This window comes from Lonchura striata, chromosome 4 (assembly GCF_046129695.1).
Source record: "Lonchura striata isolate bLonStr1 chromosome 4, bLonStr1.mat, whole genome shotgun sequence".
In the NCBI taxonomy this organism is placed as follows: Eukaryota; Metazoa; Chordata; class Aves; order Passeriformes; family Estrildidae; genus Lonchura; species Lonchura striata.
The window spans coordinates 25,264,010-25,286,701 of record NC_134606.1 but is presented as its reverse complement, the minus strand read 5'-3'; the positions used below and the strand labels follow the sequence as shown (position 1 = coordinate 25,286,701).

The window sequence follows — 22,692 nt, the reverse complement described above, 5'->3', positions numbered from 1 at the left end:
ATACCTGCTGTGTGTAAAGCAATGCTTCTTTTTGAATTGTGCCAGATGTGCATCCTACAACATCCATGACCTGCAAGGATGAATAGAGGAGCTAGCTGTTCTGTCTGCTCCCCCACACCACAGTCCCATGACTGAGGCTGCCATACAGTAAGGATGTGACTGCACTTTGACTGGGTACTGGATGTGCAAATAATCGTGACAGAAGAGGGGGATGCAGCTTCCAGTGCAGCAGAAATAAATCTATGGCCACCCTCTGGCTGCAAGTGTAGGTGTCACTTCCCTCCTCTGCACATTTTTGATAAGTAGAAATAGAATTGCATACCACAAATTATCTTCAGCAAATCATGTCTCCTCAGTTATACCTTTCTGCAGTGATCTCTGCTGCTTAGAAAAGGAGAATAAATTAACAAGCATGAGTTTTTTTACCTCTGATTGCAGCCCTGGGCTATCTCCCTGTTATCAGAACTTCACAGGAAAACTGTTGGTTTTCACCCTTCTAAGGAAATCTTTTCCACTTAATCTCATGACTCTCCTTTGCCTCTTTTAATCTTGGCAGAAAGTCCTCCCCAACCTGAAGCTCAGCTAAACATGCTTGGAGATGACTGCAAGAATACTTCAGTGTTATTCTGCCAGTGTAAAAAAACAAGGAAAGACTTCTGTGGTAAGTCTGAATATTTGGCTTTTGAATAAAAAACTGGAACACAAAAAAGCTTCAAGAAAACAGGCCTGATGTCACTAGCTAAAATTTAAAGACAGTGTGATGTTAACTACATGATTTTGCTTAAAATCCCCAAAGGAATTCTCAGAGAGGGTGACCAGTGAAGTCAGAAGAGCCCATAAAAGCAGGTGGATGATAAAGGCTTTAATCCATGGTGAACTAGGTTTGTCTTTGTGAATTCCAAACAACAAAACTTTCTGATGGAAGAAAGAAAGAGGTAAAAAACAAAAACAAAAACAACAAAAAAGGCAAAAAAACAAAACAAAACAAAAACCCCAAACAAACAAAAAACCAAAAACATAAGACCCAAAACAAAACAACCCCCCCCCCCCAAAAAAAAACCAAAAAAAAACCAGAGGAAAGCGGTAAAAGAGAAAAGGGGTCTTGAACCTGCCAGGAGAGGTCTGTGATGTGCTGAGGCACTTCCAGCTTGTCCAGTACACATATTCCCCAACCTTGACTACAAAATGAAAATGTTAGATCGCTCCACAAATGTAGCCATCTCTTTCCAGCTCAACTTACCATGCCACCTAACAAGCATACTATGACACTGATGACAAGAAGCCAGAATTTAATGTAGTTTTAGCTGCCCTGGACATTCACAGCACTTTCTGCTGTAGGCATGCAGGACACTGAGACTGCAGACTTTGCATTTTAATTCAGTCAATATCTGTGCAAGATACTGCTAATTGGTCCAGAATTTGGGAAGCCTTAAGCATATATAACAGGTTGGCTACTGAAAAGAATAGCAAAATACTTTTCTTTCTTTGTAAAATTACTTCCTAAAAGAATATAGGATGGTGCAGGAAATTAAAGGTCTTGAAGTCAATGCTCAGAGTCCTTTTAATATTGAAAATGACCAATGAAAATCAAGATTCTTAATCTGAATGCTTTGAAGAAGGCACATTTTCCTCTTTTACTGCATTTATCTGCTCAGGATATTATCCTTTGTGTGAAAAAAAATATATTAATGATCTGCTTTAATAGTTTTGTTGCTTAAAAATATATGTTTATGAGCAGATATGTAAAATATAATAGTAAAATATGCCTCCCAAGCAGCCCCAACACAGTGTCTCCATTGGTATGTCAGCAGCAAGACTCAGTCATATTCATTCCTATTTCACACATCCTTCAGAGGTCACCAGATCAGTAGGCCAGTTTAGATAACCTGTCCAACTCAGTGAATTTCCAACCCGTGGGATGGCAAAGAGATGCTTTAATGTGAAGATTTTCACTCTAAGAGCATGAGAAATGATGAAAGGGAGGGTCAGACAGGAAAAAGGGATATTAAGGAATGGTATGTGATTTAGGGGACAGTATGTGAAGTGTGAGGAAAAGTTATTTGTGATTAAAGATGCATTCTGTGAATGGAAAAAGTATTATTTGAATAGACAAAGTGGCTAAACAGGAACTTAAAAATTTGGTCCAGACAATAAAAGAGTCACATTGAACGCAAAGAAGGAGGATTCAGTAGTTTTGAGACACTCCTGAAGGACTCATCTTTGCTAGAGAAAAGTTATTTTTAATACACATTCAGATTTTCATGTAATATAAGTTGCATCTTCTAAACATGCAAACTAGACAAATTGTGTAGAGGGCTGTACCAAAGTTTCACCCCTTGCGAGTTAAAACTTGTGGTTTAATTTGGTGCAAACGGCACCCTGAACTTTGACCATTGCTTTCTCTCATTGCTATTCGCTGAATAGCACACCAGTAAAGATCCACGTAAGCTCGAGTGTAAACTGCATTTCAGTTCCTGCTATTGACCTGTTGTAAACGTACTGCAAGCATGTCGGGGCGTTTTACTGAAGTCATCTCCATTCCTTTCTGTCCCGAGTGGGCAGGAGGCGCTCCCTGAGGAGGCTGCGCCCGGGCTGCGAGGTCCGCCGGGAAGCTCGCTCCGTGCTCCCGCCGGAGCATCCTCCGGGCGCGGCGCCGGGCGCAGCAGGAGCTGCTTGCTGCCATCTATTGATAGCAGGGCGGAAGGGCCGGAGCTTACACAGCTAACGAGGGGGCCATTCCCAGCCATTGAACAAGCAGAAAATGCTTTCAGTTTGACGCAGGGCGAGTGAGAATTCTGCATAACACAATCTCAGCTCCGGGTCACGGCGTATGAGGGTTCAGAGCCCCACAGAGAAGGGAGAAGGGCCTCTGGGGCTTTGCCAGAATGAATTTCACGATGAATGACAGTAAGAGTTAAAAGAACTGACACAGAGATCATAATAATTGTTGGACAGTTTGGAAGCATGACAATCCCTTTCCGGGGCTGTGCAAAAGGCAGAGGACCACGAAGGCTCAATCAAGGAGAGCCAAGAGGAAAGCAGGACCCTGGGTCAGGAAGGAGAATCCTCCGGACGGCACGTTGGGGCTGAACGGGGCTTGTGTAAGGATGTGTAAGGATGTGTTAGGATGTGTAAGGATGTGTTAGGATGTGTAAGGATGTGCAAGGATGTGTAAGGATGTGACGGGCTCTGTAGCTTCACTGACCATGGGCAGCGTGCAGGGTGCCTCTGACAACTGCGAGGGAAACATGGGACCAGAGGTCTTCAGTATAGGATATTCCTATCAGTGGGTGGGGAAACTGAGTCAAAAGATTCAGAGTGCCTGAGCTGTGGAAGTGTGTGTTTTGCTTTTTGTGCAAACACCTTTGTGGTTGTTGGTGTTTAATTCCCTGAACTGATCTCAACTTTATTTCCATATGGCTTTTTTTTTTTTTTCAAACACTGGCTTTCATACACAGGAATATTCTGCCTGCAGGAGGTTTCTGTCAGTTTCCCATACATTTCAGGGACTGGCTATGAACTGTTTCTCCGGTGAGTAGAGTAGAAGGAATCAAAAGATACTTATCTTTACTGTCTTTGCTTATTAGCACCCACTAAAAGTAAAGCACCACCAAACTAAATTCAAAGATCTTATACACACATTATATGTGACCAGCTTGCCATTAACTTAATATTAATATGAAAATTCTAAAATTAGAAAATAATAAGGAAGATATGAAAGGAAAAACTCTACCTTAAAAAATTAACCTAGAACCAACACACTGAGGTGTACTAGAGCCAAGTATGGTTTCTGTCTTAAAGAGGTTTTTAATATATTTTTTCTATTGTTAGTGTAATTAAACATAATTAAAAGATCCTCAGCAACTGCAGTCTACATCTGAAAAGGTAGCATATTAATGCCATTTTCATTTTTCTCACAGGTCATAGCAGGAAAAGCAACACTGGATATTGCACAGATTATCTTTGTGTTGCGTTTACTATCAAAATAGAATGCATGTAGGAAAAAATGTCTCTCTCAGAAATAACTCATACTTTATTTCTAGTAAAATGCAATTAATAGATAAGAGTATTTTTGTCTGCTTCTTAGGATCATACAGCCTCAAAGGCTGCGATTTTCTCCTCAGGACACTCATAACTGCTCCACTGAACCAAGCCCGCTGCTGAAGCCAGCACTTGGCCTAGACAGAGCTGCTGATACTCACGGTGTGCAGCCTGGTCTGTGTGTCAGCAGAACAAGCACAACCTCAGCCACTGTTGCTGCTCTCACACAAATGTGTGAGTGCTCCTTGGTGAAGGTGGGAGGGTGCAGTTTGCATCCCCCCAGAGATGGCCAGGCTCTGTGGCCACTTAGCCAAATGCTTCAGATCCTTCTTTGCTGGCTGTCCTTGCACTTGCATACTCCCCATGCCAGCTCGTCCTGGGGAGCCTGGCCCACTCTCCTGTTCCAAACATGCTGTGTAGGCATGATATGTCCTCTTTACTGGGAAACACCTAGGCTGCCTCTGCTCGGGTGAAATGAGCAAGGTTCTGCTATCTCCTTTCTTGCTGGCATTCCAAGCCTAGCAGGAATAAGTTACTCTTCATGATCTGCCTCTCACTGCCCATTCACAGTGTCACCTTTACCATCTGCCTCCCCAGTTTCATATCTCCTTGTTCAGGTGAGTCAACCCACAAAACATTTCACTTGGTCCATTTGATTCAAATCAGGGAGAGCAAGCATCTACTATACAGTAATTAAGAGAAATCAAAATTTTAAGACGGCTTTTTCATCAGTCTTTTCACTTAAACTCTGCTAAGCTAATTCCCAAAAGTGAACTTTTTCTGTAAAGCACAGAGAAAGAAATAAAAAAAAGCACGTATTTTTGAGAAAATGTGCTTTAGGGTATGCCAGTGACAACAACACACAAGGGTATGGAGAACAACAGAATGGGAAGGACTGAGACCTATGCAGAGGCTTTGCAAAATATATCTCATAGGGAGAATGTTTAATTGTTTTTTTCATGATGCATTTTTCCATTGAGAATCTATTTATGATCTTAAGGAACAATGCCAAGAAAATAATGTTTAATGCTGGAATTATATGTTCTTGCTAACATCTGTATCCCCTTTAAGGTTGATGAGGCTAGTGAAAAAATGCTACGTTCAGTTCTGAAGTCTATAATTTACAAACAAAAAAAGTATTGAAGAAGATTCAGAAAAGAAAAAGAATGGGGGAGCAAGTAGAAAATAGACCTTTAAATATTTCCTAAAGACTTTCAGTCAGTTTAACTTATCAAGGAGAAATTTAAGTAATGAAAAATCTATTTATAACAGAGAGAACAAACTTTGTTAAAAGATGTTCAGTATCTGAACAATCTGATGTTCAGTATCTGATTTGTGAGAAAAAGAAATATTTAAACTTGAAATAAATGAAGATTCTTATAATAAATAACCATCCATTGCAATGGCTTGTCAGAATACAAGTTCCTCAGATCTAGAAAGTTTCTTAATTATTGTGCTTGTTTTGTTTGGCTTTTATTTTTGTTTTTGTTGTTAACATTACCTATCAGCACTTTACTGACAGTCTTAAATGTTGAGCATATCTTCTCAAAATACAGTATTACTTCAAGATATCAGAAGGTCATTCTGCCCTACTGCTATATGTTCTCTGCAGAGTTTTCAGAAACACATGATTGCTTTTGGCACCCTCCTGTTAATTTTTATTAGACAAGGCAACATACTGCCTGACTATACAAGCATCACAGATCCTCAAAACTGGAATCTCTGAGAGCTACAGGACTAGAAATTTTATCTATGAACTAATTGGAAGTGCCTTAGATGTGAGAAGTAGTATTTGACATTCTGTGTGTTTGTGTGTGTTCAGGTTTTTCATTTGATCCTCATTAATCATTACAGTTTCCATGTAGCTCCCACTCATACACTGGTTATTTCATCTTCCATAAATCCCTGAGATATGAAGGGGGTGGTCAGTGCTGTGTAACAGGCTATTCCAGATAAGAACTACTTTGTACAAGGTGAATTTTATCTGAAGTCAGTGCAGAGAGCAAGCAGAGGACAAGTCATAAAAGTGTATATTCAATGTTGCTAATGCAGTGGAGGTGTAACTGCTTTCACCTCAGGAGTAGGAAAGCTCTTGGGACATCTTTTGAATGTTAATTCTTATGCCATCTTTCTTAGGGATCCATTTTACCTATTTATCAGAATGAAGAGGTAGCCTAATTTTCCTCTCTGCAGTTGCCACAACATGGAGCAGGAGCAGGCAGATAAAATTCAATTTTTTTTTTTAATGGAATTTTGCAAAAATGAGAGGATAAAATATTTCCTGTATGACAAATTCTTGAAATCTAACCAGAAATACTCAATTTAAATTATTTAGAATTTTTAATTATTCTTTGACTTTTTCAATTACATGATCTTAAAAAACAATATTTCCAAGTGTGAATTTATCCTGAATGTACAAATGGCCTTCACTCACTGTACATAATTCCAGTTTTACTTCTGATGTATTTTTAAAAAAATATTCATTTGTTAGATTATCTACTTTTCAAAACATAGATGATTCTTAAGCAGTCTTTAACTCAAATTAAGAACAACCTTTCAATAAGTTATGGCTTATTACATCATTATATACAGCATTTTGCCAGTATATAGCCCAAGTTTTGTGCAATTTTATGAAAGCTTGAAGGCTTGCTTTTTAGAGTTAATATATCTGCAGATAAAGTTGGAAAATAAGTGAGGACATTTGATGTTATAGCAACAAAAAAAAATTGCTATTTCAGTAACGCAGAAGTTACACTGTTTTTATCTGTATAGCAAGTATATTTCTATGTTTAAGACTTGAAATTGTTTCTCTCCTTTTCAGACAAAAGGATGGATATGATAGACCTCTATGAGCTTTCAGCTTATAAGATATACCACTGGTGTCACTTCTGTTTTTGTGGTTGCTGTCTGCTCACTATACTTATTTTATACAGTATACTTCTTTTATATAGTATACTTCCTTTATACATGCAGATCTCCTTCTAAAACATAAGCACAACTCAATTTTTTGGTGTTATCTCTGTAAGTTGCTGCTACCCCTACAGGAGTGATGTGTCCTGTATAGCAAGAAGACATTCTTGTTGTATTGTTTGTGTTTCGACCATAGAGTTTTTACATTTATAGCCATCAAACTTCTACCCAATGTTCTATACTTGATATGATTCATAGTGCCACATTGTATACACTCTTGTGTTTATTTAAAAACATTGTTTAAAGAAGCACAGGATATGAAACAATACAAAATTTACAACCCCCCCTTCTAGAATCACTTGCGTTCCTTTAGGTTGAGTACACTTGGGTTCAGAGCTAAGAGGGTGGTTTCCCTTTGGCAACAACAGATTGCATATGGATTTCCTTAACTCGTTTAAGTATTTTGTGTCACCAAGAAATCTATCAAAATATAAACACTTGAGAAATTGCACTTTGAGTGTTAAGGGCATGAAATTCACTGGGAAGTTTCTCCCAACAGAATGTTAGGGCAGAATCAGGATCAAAATAATGGGAATTATATGAAGAAAATAATCAGTTTTGGTATCAGTATTAAAGGCTGTTGATTGATACTTCCAGAAAATAAACAGTTTTTGTTTACGACTGACTCCTTGATTGCTATTTGTCACCTATACAGAATTTGAAAAATGGGATAAATACTATCACCTATAAAGAATTAAAGGCAAAAATTTACCTCAGGGAAATACAATGTCCTTTTTGAAGCAGGAAAGTCTGATCTATGTATCTTTTTCCTTATAGTTTTTTTTATTCTGTGTGTGTGCATGACTCCTGCAGCAAATCAAAAAGAATAAGATTAAGAGGGTGGTATTTCTCAGAGAGGCTATCTGAATTATTTTTGGATTATTATTCATCTGTTCAAAGTCCGCAGACAACACAGAAGCTATTCATGAGCAGATTGTAAAATTATGTTTATCATCATAAAAACAAATGTACTTTTGATTTCTAGTTTCATTGCTTGCAAATATCTTAAAATTGATGGAAATATTTCCTGAATTATTATTATGTCACTTTAATATAATTTAACAGAATTATTAAATATGACTTATGAATCAAGTGCTTGTCCACTGGATTTTGTTGTTCATAAAATGCACAATTTTTTACAGTGTTCCCAAAGTTGCTTTCTACTCAGCTTAGAGTTTAGATATTTTTTGCCTTCTCCAAACACCAATGCTTAGTGTTAAGACCAATAGCTTTACATGCCAGGTAAGCATCTCTCCAAAACCAGATACCTGCCATGGAAAGGCAGTGCCAGGAAGATGTGGAGGTGCTGGGGCTCTGTGGGAGCTATAACCATTACCTGCAGGCACATGTGATACCTGCACTCAGTTACCTGATGAGATGTTAGCAGGCAACAGCACCAAAAAACTTTCAGATGTACTCCTTTGCAGCACACATGCCACAAAATGAAGTACTTTGTCACCTGCTTTAAACTGAGATGTTTCTCTACATGGTAATACTGTTTACTGCATCTGGTGGGCTAATAAAATGCTCATTCCTCAAAAACACTGGCCTATGGAACTACAAAATGTTTATTCTGTAGGAAGAACTGGAAAGAAGCCAGCCCAGTTGTGCCAAATTTACCAATTCACCAGTCAGTCAGGGATGACTTTGGGGTCATTGACTACCAGGGACCACCAAAGGGTCACCCAGGACAGAAGACTGGATGTGTAAAGGGGAGAGAAAATAGGTTAATGATTTTGGGGAAATAATTGTCATCTCTATGTTAATTCTGGGAGAATCAATGAACATATATGTAACGTGTGGTACACGAACAGGAGCTTTTTCTCTACTAAGCATGCATGATTTTTGGAGGAGATATCCCCTTGTGCATCTGGCTGAATAAAGAATACCTGCTTCTTCATGCTGCACTGGTGTTAAGGAGTCTTTATTTTTGTTGATTTTTGATAACACTTGTTTTCATTGCTGCAGTTAGAAAACCTAAGTAACAGAAGAAATTGAATACAACAATTTTAAATGACCAAATAATCCACTGCTGAAATTAATTTGAAGGTTTTTCTTCCATTGAAGCTATTTATGCTAACAGAGTTGCTTTGGTAGAGTATTATCCCTTTATACACAAGAGTGAGATTTGTCCCAGTGGTTTCAAAGCAAGTGTGTCTGCCAGACATACTTGGAGCTGTTAAGTGTGCCAGAAGTCTGAAAGCAAATTAAGACAAATGTTCTTTATATCCTCTCTGATTACAAGGATTAATTGTATGTATCCTTTCCTTTATCTCCTTCCTTGATAAGTGTTATATGGATTGGCAAAACAGCAGAGTGTCAGAGGAACTGTGCTTTGTTGGTAAGTTTGAAATGAAACAGGTACTGTGGCTGTTGCTGTTCATATCCTGCCTCTTGTTTGTCTTGAGGTGAAATTAAGTACCCAAGAGGGCTTAGAATTCTCTGACTGCCTGGTGCTGGAAGAGGCCACTTCTCCTTCATGCTGGGTGACACCAACACTTTTGGGTGGTGTGTGTGTGGATTTTTTGGTCTGTCTCTGAGAAAAATGGGGAAAACCCAACTTATAATACTGCATGAAGCTTCCTTATAGAGACTAATCTAAAGCAGTCTAAGAAAAACACAACTCTGAGGCACTTTTAAACTCTTGGAAAGAGCTGCAGAATGGGACATTACACTAAGTAACAGTCCATTCTACTTAAACGAGAGATAAATATTTATATTGCATAAATGCAAACAAATATATTGTAAATGTTAATCATAGACATGACTGATGAAATTGTGTAAAGAAATAATCCAATATCTATGACTACTTTGATTAAAAATCATGTAAACATTTTTTGATGTATCTGAGGAATAAAAGGTCTTCATTTAGAGACATAGCTATTATTAAATGTTGATTATAAATAATAATAGAGATGCAAGTGGTTCAAGAGTTAGCCCTGTTCTGAAGCAGAGTAATAGCTCCATCATATGTGGTAGAAAGGTTGCCAAATGTAACAAAGGGAATTGTGAGATATTTATCTATGAAAATTAAACATCTCAAATCTACACGTTTTGACAGCAAATACTTGGACCTTTAAAGGCACTCAAAGTGTATTTTTACTCCAAATTAAGTTTCTTCACCCACGAACTCATGAGGATGTTGAAACAATACAGCTGGGTAATATTAAAAAACAAAAACAAAACCAAAATCCACCAAACAAAAACCCATCTCCCTCCCAAACACAGCATTCAATAATACCTGTGACCTGGCCAAGAAAAAGCATACAATGGCTGTAAATATTGTACCAGTCTTCACCAGTGAGACACCAAACCAGAAAGCATTTCCTGGTCCACTTCTATCTGCATCAAAACTCAGGAGATGTTAGCTGAAGTTAGAAACCTCCAGTTTCAAAGCAGCAGACACCTTTATATGAGGATAGTTCAGTATTTCGTAAGAGAGGCACTGGATACTGCATCAATTTCTGATACCTTAGAATGGAGGCAAAATATTTCCTACAATGGTTTTATATATATATATTTTATATATTTCCTACAATTTTTTTAATATTTTATACAAAAATGTATATTTTACTTCAGATGATTTTAACATTTGCTGCCACATAAAAGAGAGCTGGACATGAGCTGGCAATTGCACACTTGCAGCCTAGAAAATAAACCATCACCTGGGCTGCATCAAAAGCAGCATGGTGAGCAGGTTAAGAAAAGTGATTCTGCCCCTTTGCTGTGCTGTAATGAGACCTCACCTGCAGTGCTGCATCCAGCTCTGGGGTCCCCAGCACCACAAGGACACAGACTGGCTGGAACAAGCCCAGAGGAGGCCACCAAGATAGTGAGAGGGATAGAACACCTCTCCTGTGAGGAAATGTTGAGAGAATTGGGATTGCTCAGGCTGGAGAAGGGAAGGCTTTGGAGCTACCTAATTGTAGCCTTCAAGCACCTGAAAGGAGCCTGCAGGAAAGATGGAGGGGGATATTTAAAAGGGCATGTAGTGACAGGACAAGAGGGAATAACTTTAAACCAAAACAGAGTATATTTAGATTAGATATTATAAAAAATACATTACCCAGGGAGTAGCAAGGCACTCAAACAGGTTTCCCAGAGCAATTGTGGGTACTCCATGCCTGGAAATGTCCAAGCATCTGGGATGCTACCTTCCCTAGGTTTGGCTGGCAGGGGCTTTCTCTTGAAACTGAAGGTAGTGGTGGGGCTTCTGTAAATTATCTTGGATGTTTCATTATTTTCTTTTCTTTGACATTGTTCATTTGTTTGTTGTCTGTAAAAAAATCAGTTTATTTACTCATCTAAGAAGTGTAAAACTTCAGTATAAATCAACTGATGGGGCTCTGTCTAGGTGTGTCTGCAGGAAATTACAATGATCCATGACAGTGGTTACCCAAGTTTTAAACCCTCATACATCATTGTGAAGCATTAGATTTACTTGTATCCTACATGCAAGTCATAAAGAAATGAAGAATGTGTGCATTTAGTTGTTTAGTAAGCTGTAGATCATCAGTGATAGCAAGGCCAGACAGATGAATGTAGGTAAGGTAGTGCCTTTCTCTTTGTTTAAGCTCTGTCAACATGGCATGAAATTGGAGCTTTATTTCTGTCTTTTGTTTAGTCACTTAAATTTTTATGAGCTGGCTGCTTTCTACCCCCATTTCATTCTTCTTTATTACCCTCCTCAGCATTGTGAGAGATTGCTTCATAGATAACCAGACCAAAATTGCACTTGGTAAGAAAGGACATTCTTTCAAATACTCTTGCTATTATTTTTAGAGAGCAAAGAAAAGTGCCTTCTGTAAAAAAATTTCTTTCCTTTTTAGATTTTGTATAAAAAAACAGTATTGAGTCATCTTTAATCCTAAGGGCTTAGTCCTTAACTTAGCTGTAGTGTGTCTGAGGGAATACATTTGGAAATATTTATTGCGTGAGAGACAAAAAAAAATAGGAAAAGTGGTATCTAGTCAAGAGTAGAAAACATGGCTTGGTTTTTCTTTTCCTCAATCTAGTATGAAATAAGAGCAACCAGACAGTCTTATTGTTAGTCTTTGGACAAACTGCTTCTGAGTTACAGTATTCTAGGTAGTTCTGTAAAAATCACTATGGCCTGAAAAATGTGTGGAAACACTCCGTGAGTGTCTGTGCATCTCATTTGACACAGACTAGAAAGTTATCCCAGAATGACTTCCCAATAATTACTGCTATTGTTCCAGTTAAGAAAGGTGCATACAAAAAACGGGCTTGTCGTTAAAACTAAATATTGTCCATTCTTATAATTTTCAATACTCAATTAAGTATGTTGAATTTAAGATTTTTTTTTTCTGTTAAAGGTGGTATTTAACATATTAAATTAACATATTAAATTACACAACTGATCTTTGGGTGGTGTGATTAAGTGTTTTGTAAAAATAAGTCCACCAATTGTATATAAGCTTCTTTACCTTTCGTACCTGTTCAGATATATTTTAATTTAGGTACAGCTAAAGTTAAAAGCTTGAAGTTATAAACTTCAATTTATTGATGTTTGTATTTATATTCCTGGATCACTGATCAGGAGCAATTAATTACTAAACCCAAAAGTGCTGCCTAATTTGAGTCTGAAAATCTAAAACATGTTGTGACAGTGAGTTCTACCCTCTGCTGTGCCTCAATGTGTCTCTGGAACTGTCAGGTGTACAGACACTGCAAGGGGCTGGAGACCCTTCAAAAAGGTGTATCCTTAAATAGGAAACAATGAAAGAAAATTTTCAGTCATTTTGGAAGAAACCTAAGGAAGGAGGGAAGCTAGGGCATTTTTGGGTGCTCCTAGACAGGTGGAGCCCATTCTGAAAAGAGAAAGTTTTCACGAGGAGACCTCATGTTAGGAAAAATGATTACTCCTGTGAAACTCTGCTGCACTTTGGGGAAAATTGGAGCTTTGCTTTACTGAGTTCAGAAGTATGCCTGGTTCTTTCACCAGCACACTTAATTTTAAATAAAGTATCTATTATAAATGTTTATTCAATCTTTCTCCTTTTTAAACACCAAAAAGGAATTCCAGAGAAAAAAAAATCTAAACTAACATCAGGAGTCTGATTAAACTGGGAAGATGCAGAGGTAGGACCAAACAATTCTTATTTCTGTGCTGAGTTATTTTACACTGTTTAGTTTGCAAGGTTCCTTCCCTGATATATTGTAACAGCTGCCAAAGCACAACTTTAATGAGGTAAGGACTGGTTTAGCCTGGACTGTAAATGGTTCCTATGTTATGCTCCCCTGCATTAGCTGTATTCTTGAGACACATCCTTTCATGTAAAAGAGTTGTAGAGAGTAGAATGAGAAAGCACAGACTATAAAATGAACACGCTAACAGGAGCTTAAATTTTAACCTCTGCTGTTGTGCTGGTATTATGGTTGATGGAAAGTGCCATGGAGCATGCTCGCTGCAGAATTACTTTTTGACTAGATAGGACTTTTGTTTGAAAATAGATGCTTTCCCCAGGAGGAGAGACTGAACTACAAAGGACAGCTAAAGAATGAAGCACACAAATTTTCCTGGAAATGTTACAGCAGTGTTTCCAAACTTTGACCAAAATATTTAGATTATTATATTCTCTCCATCCTTGTGTAAAATCCAACATTTTGGTTGTGGCTAGAGGTGCAAGATTTACTGGAAAACTTAAGAATGAAATATAAGAATGCATATATATAATCAGAAATTAGGTAGCAATGAATTGAGTCAGAGGGACTGCTGTGCACAAATTTTTCTGCTGCATACATTGCTCAGAGAGGGAGTTGGAAGGCAGATCAGATTTGGCAGTGAAAGGTTGGAAATGCTCTAAGTGATGAAACTCTAAGTGATGAGGATAAATGAGTATTGTATCAGTTGTTGTTGTATCAGTACTGACTAATTAAATGGTTTCACACTATGAAATTTCCTTCTGCAGAAGCTTGCTTCAGTACAAATGTATAGAGAAGTCATCTAAACCTTTCCAGATATCTCAGGGCTTGTTCATCTTGTTAGATGAGCAAGAAAATGTAGGACTTCCCTGAAGGTGAATGGGCTCTAACCCAGTAAATTATCTTGGATCCAAAAGCCATTTTAATATTGATTTTGGGCTATGCTTAAACTCATAGTCTTTTTGCCTTATCTGATTTTCCACCAGAGATTTTTCTGGGGATTTTTTTTTTAACTGTTCTTGAAGTCATCCTTGTTCATTGTGCATTCCTTTGTAGGAAAGGCAGCAAAAATTTATGTGTGTCTTTACAAATAGCAGGAATTTGTCCCTTGCGAAGAACTATAGTAATTAAAGATACCAAAACTAGAAGCTGAAATTATGCTAAATGCTACTCAGGAATCATGGAATGGCACTGTTGATGCTATAAAGATAAGTGAAATTGGCTATTTTCTGTAGTAGCCCTTTTTGCAATTTAAACTTAATAGGCAATATTTAATCATAACTAAATATAAGAAAAAATCAATAATCAGGTGATTATCAGGTGATGTTTGTCCATTTTTTACAACTTTAAACTGACAAGTCATAGACTAGAGTGTCCTTCTAGTTGACAGTAAGTGGTATTTATGTTCCTCTGAGAGGAGATTAATCTAGATGATTTCCTAGAGTCTCTTTTAGTTCTTCATGTTCACAGTTCCTAGATGCTGACAGCAAGGGAACATTCAATCAGTTCAACATGAAGCTAAGTAAAAAACACTTATGATTTTTTTGAGATGCATAATTAAACTCTATCGTATATTGCCCCAAGATATCATTGCAGACAGATGGCAAACAGGAACTGAAAAAGTCTTAAAATTTTATATATCTCTTCACAGTATTTACAGTTGCACTAGAAGTGGGAATTATAGAAGGGATATAAACATTCATACTTCTGCTGTCTGTCAGATGGGAAGATAAAATTGGTTAGTGTCAAATTTTCTTATTTTAGAAAACCATATATTATTGTATATGAGACAAATGGTCAAGGTCTCTGTGCTAAATTCTGTGCTCTTTAATTGAATAATGGCTTTTTCCTGGCAAAAGCCTATGGAATTCAGCTCAGTGATGTCTTTACTATGTGAATTATTTTTCATGCAGTGCTATGCGCTGCTAATTGGGAGGCATTAATAACAACAATGCAAGTCCTAAAAAATTAACTGTTTTCATGGGTAGGAAATTCTATCTCTTGCCTACCATTAACCAGCAACCAGTGGCTCCTGTTCAGTATTCTATTCACCATGGAATAGTTTGACATGTCTTTAAACAGGAGTTTTAGTTAGAGGTTTAGGTTTAAAAGATTCTGCATTGCTGAACAGACATTCAGCAGGCTGACTGACTGTACTTTGAGCACTAGTGGAGTTAGAGCACTGCTTTAGTGAAGTAAATAATAAAAAACCACTAACTTTCAAGGTTAGTGTTAGAATGAAGAGCATGTTCCCCTAAGTTTAGGAAGAAAGGGATTTGTATTGCTATGATACTAAAGCAGAACAAGCATTCATAGAAGATCTAAAATTTTTTTTCTGTGATGAATGCTTTGAAAAATCTGTTCAGAATGTTGCTAATTTACACTGCTGGAATGAACAAATTTAGAGGTGACTTGTATGTACGCTATTCATAGCACATCTGAGTGCTGCATATGCTGAGCACCAAATTCCACCAAAGACATCAGTGCATTGCTTCTCAATGAGACTCTGCATTAAGGAAAACACACACTGCTGAGAGCAGGATTATTGTTGTTGAGAAAAAATGTGCAGACAAACTGGATGGGCAAAGAATAGATTTTCAACCCAGAGCTTACTGGAAAGAAAAAAAGGAGTCAGATGTTTCTTTATATACTACATTGTAACAGAATATGCAATCTATATTCTACTTAAATAACTTTATATTTTCTGAAGTGTGCAATAATTTCAATGACTTTAGTGTGTTGCCAGCGTTTAAGTTATCTTAATTGGTATAATCTATTTAAATCCTTTAGAGCTATTCCATCAACTTAGTGACTATTCCATGAATCACTCAGGAAATGTGTGAAAGCACACCTAAGCTTTGGAGAAGAAAACTTCCACTGTAATTTCAGTAATTCTCTTCAGATCTTGGGAACTGTTTATGACTCTAAAAAAAGTCTTTTTTTTTTCTTTTTTTTTTTTTTTTCCCAGTGTCATGATTTGTTTGGATTTATTTTTTTAATTATTACTTTCTTGTAGGTAACCTAAGACAAGTAGAAAGGCAAGGAGATCTGTTGCAAGGATGACACATGCATCATTGTGTATATGATGACATATGACCAAAATCTGGTTAGAAGAAAAATGCTCTGGAGGGCTCTAAACTGGTAATAATATAGATATTTTTAAAGTGGAGGAAAAGCAGAAGTTTGTGTTGCTCTTTTAAGCTTCTGTAGGAGTACTTCAGCTACAGAAAAAAAAATGGCTCAGCTTCAGTGGTTATTAGCCCAGAGAGAGCTGTCAGTCACCTTGACTCCCTTGAATTACACACTGAAGAGTTAGTAACAGTAGTTGCCAGTGTTGCCAATAATTTTGGCACCCAAATGTCTTTTGTTTTAAATTATTTTATAGAGTTTTACATTTTTTTTCAGAAACATTCACTTTTTCTGGTTTGGGGTTGTTGAAAGAAGAAAATACTCTGCACATACACATACTGAAGTGCACAGGTCTCCATGAAACCATGCCCAGCAAAATCTTCTATCTGTCACAGCTTTCTGTCTGTGGCATCATCTCTCCTAGATGTACCAACATGTCATGAAATTATCTTTCATAAATAGAGCAACTGGTTACTGTGAGAAGTGTGGTGAAAACAGTGGGAGACAAACAGCAGAGAAGAAAGGGAACTTTCAGGAGGGTTAGGAAAAGCATTCAAAGTAAGGAGAAATCAGGGCTTTAAAACATTTTAGCTAGTGTAGAAAACACTTTGACTTCCTGCTTGATTTCTCACCAATAACACAAAATCCCATACTGTCATTGAAGACTGGAGAGTCAGCAAGAGCCTCTTTTCCTTACCTTGTACAGGCAGCCAGAATTCTGCCCATGGCTCCCGAGCACAGTGGGATTGGATATGCTCCACTTTCCGTACGAGTGCTGAACATGTGGCTCTGGATCCTGCTTCTGAAACCTGCTTAAAGAGAAATGCAACAGAAAGGAGACTTGTTTTAGTAGCTGGCAGTGCAGAAGGAATGAAGGATTTGTCATTTATTATTAGCTATTTTAATTATAAAAATTGCCTCACCAGTCTTCTGGCTAGAATAAACCCTGTGTGATGGGTTTGGTTCATTTGTCCACACCTCCATGCACTAACAAAGTGCTGTGCCATGTTCTGTAGTGTTTACAAAGCACTGAGACTCTGGGATGAATGTAGCCAGAAAAATATTATAGGTATGTCTGAAAGAGCCAAGTGTTTCCTATTGAAACTGCAGTGCTTTGAAGTCCCTTGAGAACACAACTATGCTAAATTCATCATCATTAGGTTGTGAGGCACTTTTAACAACTGCAGCAAGGAACCACACCAAACTTAAACTGAAATTTTCTAAGATTACATGGCAAAGTTTGTCTGGTGTAGCCAGTGTCTGTATATACACTCAAATACAAATATTTTGGCTTTGTATGTCTTATATGTTTAAAGATCTTGGTCCATCACTTGTTTCTCTTGATCATCTGTAGGCAAATAAGGGTTTGTTTGTAGACATATGAAGTTAAAAATAATAAGATTCACAGCATTGCACAGGACTTGATGCCAGATAGTTTCATTGTTGGACTTATATAGGTATATTAATATTGATAATTCAGTGCTATTAGATCCACTTGCATAAACAGCCATTAGTACTAAGATGTAATAATTGAAGTACTCAATACCTGAATTATTTTTATTAGGACAGAACGAGGAAAATGTATCATTACTGTAGATGCTAAGAGGTTAATATTGGTAGTAGGGCAGCTCTGCCATTCTTTTCACTTTCTGAAAAGGGAAAATTTCTCACTAGAGGAAACAGGAAAACTCTCTAATAATTCTGTTCTTTAAATTTGCTGGTGGTTATGCATAGCTAATGAAATTAAATCAGTAAGAATTTTCCTTCTAGTCAGATGAAATAAAGCTCATCATATAATAATTGTGTGATGTATTGCTTGCTGAAAAATGTCCAAGAGATTTAGAATATCTTCCCACACATAGTAGGATTTAATAGCTGTCTCCTAAGCATCTTTTTCTTGTTCATTATTTAAAATATATGGTCTTTAAAAAAAAAAAATTAAAATTGTATTTGAGCTTAAAATTATTAGGAGTATTTATTTTGCATAAAGACATCAAGTTAGAAGATCCATTTTCCATACAGAACTTAATAATTATTTCAGGAATGTAGGAATCTTTACCCAAAAAATGCATGAAAATTCTTAGTTAATTATATACTCTTATATTTAATAATATAACTGACTAACATCCTGATTTTAAGTAAGGGAAAGAAAGAAACTACAGGTCTGTCAGTCTCAGTTCAGAGTCCAGTAAAATATTGAAAAAGATACGGAGGTATTGAAAAAATCTCTAGAACAAAGCAGTCATTTGTCACAGCCTACAGGGCTTCATGAGGGGAAGGTTCTGCTTGTCCAACCTAATTTCCTTCTGTGACAGGGTAACCCACCTAATTGATCTAAGAACTCCAGCAGATACAATCTTTTTGAATTTCACAGTGTCCTTATGGATAGAATGTCCATTCCACAGCTGAACAACCGAGTTAGGCACTGGGTGAGCAGCTGGCTCACAGGTCTGGCACAGAGTTACAGGAATGGGGTGACATCAGCTGGTGTCTGGTCACCAGTGGGGTTCCACAGGGCTCCATCCTCAGCCCGGCACTCCTCAACATCTTCATTAACAACCTGTGCATAGGGCTCGAAGGAATACTGAGAAAGTTTGCTGATGACACTAAATTGGTAGCACTGTTGACTCCCTCAAGGGCAGAGGGGCCCTGCAGAGAGACCTGGACAAATCAGAGATGGGCAATCACCAACTCTGGGGAGTTTAGCAAGGATGAGTGCTGGACTCTGCACCTGGATGGGGTAGCCCTGGTTGTGTGTATAGACTGGGCAGTGAGAGGTTGGAAAGCAGTGCTACAGAAAGGGACCGGGGGTCCTGGTCAATGACAAGTTGAACAAGAGCCAGCAGTGCTGTGGCAGCCAGGAGGGCCACAGGTGTGTCCTGGGGGGGCATCAGGCACAGCATCATCAGTTGGGCAAGGAATTGTCCTGCTCTGCTCTGCACTGGGGTGGCCTCACCTTGAACATTGTGTGCAGTTTTGGGTGGCACAATGTGAAAAAGACATTAAGCTATTGGGGAGCATCCAAAGGAGGGCAGAAAGGAGAGTAGGAGGGTCTGGAGGGAAAGCCTTATGAAGAGTGGCTGAGGTCATCTGGTTTATTCAGCCTGAAGAAGAGAAGACTGAGGAGGGATCCCATTGCAGTCTATAACTTTCTCATGGAAAGAAGATGAGGGGCAGGAACTGATCTCTTCACTCATTATTGGTGACAGGACTCAAGGAATTAGCATGAGGCTGAGTCAAGGGAGGTTTAGGTTGTATGTTAGGAAACGGTTCTTTATCCAGAGGGTGGTTGGGCACTGGAACCAACTCTGTCAGGTTTGGTGCTGTGATCACCCAGAGAAATGGTCATAGCACCAAGGGTGACAGAGTTCAGTAAGAGTTTGGACAGTGCTCTCAGGCACGTGGCGTGACTCGGGGATGGTTCTGTGCAGGACCAGGAGTTGGACTTGATGACCCTTGCAATTCCCTTCCAGCACAGCATATTCTGTGATTCTACATCTACAAACTATATATCATGTGCTTTTTTCTAATTTGAATTTCCACAATGTATCCAAGTTGTCATCTATTTTAAACTAAGGTAACTTGTGCTTTAATACTTTCAGAAACCTTGCTAGTTTACTATGTCAAATTATTGAAAGAATTGGCAGAATAAGTGGAGATAATGATCCCTATAAATGACCTTGAACCCTGAAGCCATAAATAGACCATAAATGCCATTTTCAAAATATGACATGAAGTTTTATTCTCATTATACAGTATGAATGTAACTCCCAGAAGTGATTCCGGCAGAGATGATACATTCCCAGGCTATACCATCTTTACCATGAGAACAGAATGGGAAGTGAATTATAGTTTCTTCAGTTATAATATCTTAATAAGATACATGTGACAAACTGATTTATATGTGAAAAAGTTAAAATGCTGACTTGTTCCACTTATCACTTGAACTGTCACACTTTATATTTTCACATTTAATACTTTCACACAAACTGGTTACATTTTCAGTAATCCTTACTGATTCTCTGTAATTGCTATAAGGAAGAAAACAAAAAATGTTTATTCAGAAAGAACTGGTGTAGCACTACACTTCTATTCAAGTTCAAATCTTTACATCTAGGAACAATGAAATTTGTTTAATGATCATGTAATTGGACTTTGTTCTGGTAACAAACAATACCTGTCAGGAAAATGCTGTCAGTATCCTAGCGATGTGTGGTACACAAGAACATCCCTTCCTGGCTGCTTTTTGAAAACACCTCAGAAGAGCCATAAGGGGTAAACATCTTCTTTCTCTTTGCTGGTAGGTCTATACAACCTTGGTCCAGTGAATATTTCCAGGCTCTTTTCTTGCTTGTCCTAAAATGCAAGGAGGAATAGAAGGGCTGAATTGATTGGAAGAACTGCACAAAACATGAAGGGATTCCAACAGAGGGGTACGAGGAAGGCTGCATGTGAATATAACATGAGCAAGACTAGGAGAAAGGGAAATTACAGTTGTTTTCTTTCTGGAGAGTAACTGTGGGAAGGCAGATAATTCAGGTGCAGTCTATAGGAGTAATTTAACAGAAACTAACAAAAATGCTGGGTTTTGATTTCTAGGTTCCTCAAAAGTTACTGAAAGCTGTGGGAAACGATTTATTGCAATTTTACATGCTTGATTTTTGTTCAGGAATGGCCACACATTCTTTAGCATTTTATTTCTTGTATCTCTCCCTGAGTTCAACACTAGTTGAACTAGTTGCTTACAGCTTGTTTGTCTGTGTATAGAAATACAATATAAGTCTTTAGAAACAAAGCAATAAAGAAATCAAAATGGATAGACAGATCAAATTATACTCCACTCTGAACATAGCTGAAGCAATTTGGTCTTATGCAGCAGGCTTTGATTATAACTCTAATTCCTTCTTCACACAGTCTGCCTTCTATATTAATGTGTCAATTCAAGTACTCTTTACTCTTGTCCTACATTTGATTAAAAAAGAAAAAAAATCACATCTGGGCTATATAATTTTAGAATAGGCTCCATTAGTCATGGTGACCTTGATTGACCTTATTTTTTGTTTTAGAAATATGCATATCACATAGTCAAATGAGCTAAAGACCCATTTTCTAAGGGAACTTAGAAATGAGAACGTAACATTAGTGAAAAGAGAGTGAGCCTGATCTGAAATCAGTGTGTAACACTCCATCATGCAAGAGGCTAGGGAGAACAGGAGGCATGCATTATACAGAGGATGTGGTAAGTGGCATGCAATATTCAAAAATGTCTCTGCAAACAGTATGGATACAGTATCTTCCCTTACTGCACTTCCCTTACCTTGCAACGTATAGGAAAGAATGTGCAGCTCAATGTAGTGACCAAGCCGTATATAGGGGAGAATTTTTGTACATAAATTGAGAGCCAAACCTGCACAACTGTGCTTCTCCAACATGGTAAAAGTTGCACTGGGACATACTCTGCTATGCCTTTATAATTCCTTATTTAGACACCTGAAATTCTCAGCTTCCAATTCCAGGATGCTAATGATCATAAAAGGTTTTTTGTATACAAATTCAAATAATTGCTTTCATGATCCTCAGAAAATAAATACTATCCACACATGTGAAGGTGGGGAGGCACATATTCAAAAGCTGTGAGGAAGATTTGGGCTGTGGATTTTTATGGGGCTTGAGGGATTGGTTTTGTTTTCCTCCTCTAAATAGTTTAAATAAACTTACATGGCTGAAGAAGAAGTGCAAACAAGTCCAAAACAGATGTCAGGACCCAGGACGAAACATTCAGCTTCTGTTATTCATTGCTGTAGTGTGTGGATTCCTATGAGGTTTAGGCCTCCAAAACACTTTTCTTTACTGATGAGCCCTTCATACACTGAAAAAGTTCAGCCTTTTTTCATTTTTGAATAACTTCAACCTTAGCAAGAAATTAGTTCATTAAAAAATGAAGAGGAGTGAATTAATCATGAATTTAAAATGGCAAAGATTGAGATTCTCTGCAAAACTTCTTTGTCATATGTGCACACACAAGCTAGAAATGAGAAAAGGTCATACAGAAATGTTTTCAGGGGAGGACAGGGGAGCAAGTGAGGAAACACTTGAAGAAGCAAAGCCTGGGGCACCTGCTGCTCTGGAAAATTTATGGCATTCTCTTGTGGTCAGGGTAAACACTTAACCTGTCATTTGCTTGAAAATTAGAGAAAAACACCTGTTTGTACTGATTAGTAAATTGGGAGTAGAAGAGAAAGGGATTGAGGTGGCAAGATAATAATGAGCCTCCCACATATTTAACTTCTATATCTAGAAACATAAGACAATCGTAGCAAAAACTGTCTCTCTAAACATAAAAAACCATTTTGGTCAGGAATTGTTATGACTCTTATAAAAGTTGGT

The 22,692-nt window shown here is 37.8% G+C and overlaps 1 long non-coding RNA gene across 1 annotated transcript in view; it reads right to left on the bottom strand.

Annotated features, from left to right (window-relative positions):
* Positions 1-22,692, bottom strand: part of LOC110484987 (uncharacterized) — a 58,274-nt gene that overhangs the window by 3,396 nt on the left and 32,186 nt on the right. The window contains exons 2-3 of the long non-coding RNA XR_013339884.1: positions 20,483-20,661; positions 17,003-17,114 (exon numbers count right to left, since the gene is read on the bottom strand). This is a non-coding gene — a long non-coding RNA (uncharacterized LOC110484987). The remainder of the gene's footprint in view (positions 1-17,002; positions 17,115-20,482; positions 20,662-22,692) is intronic.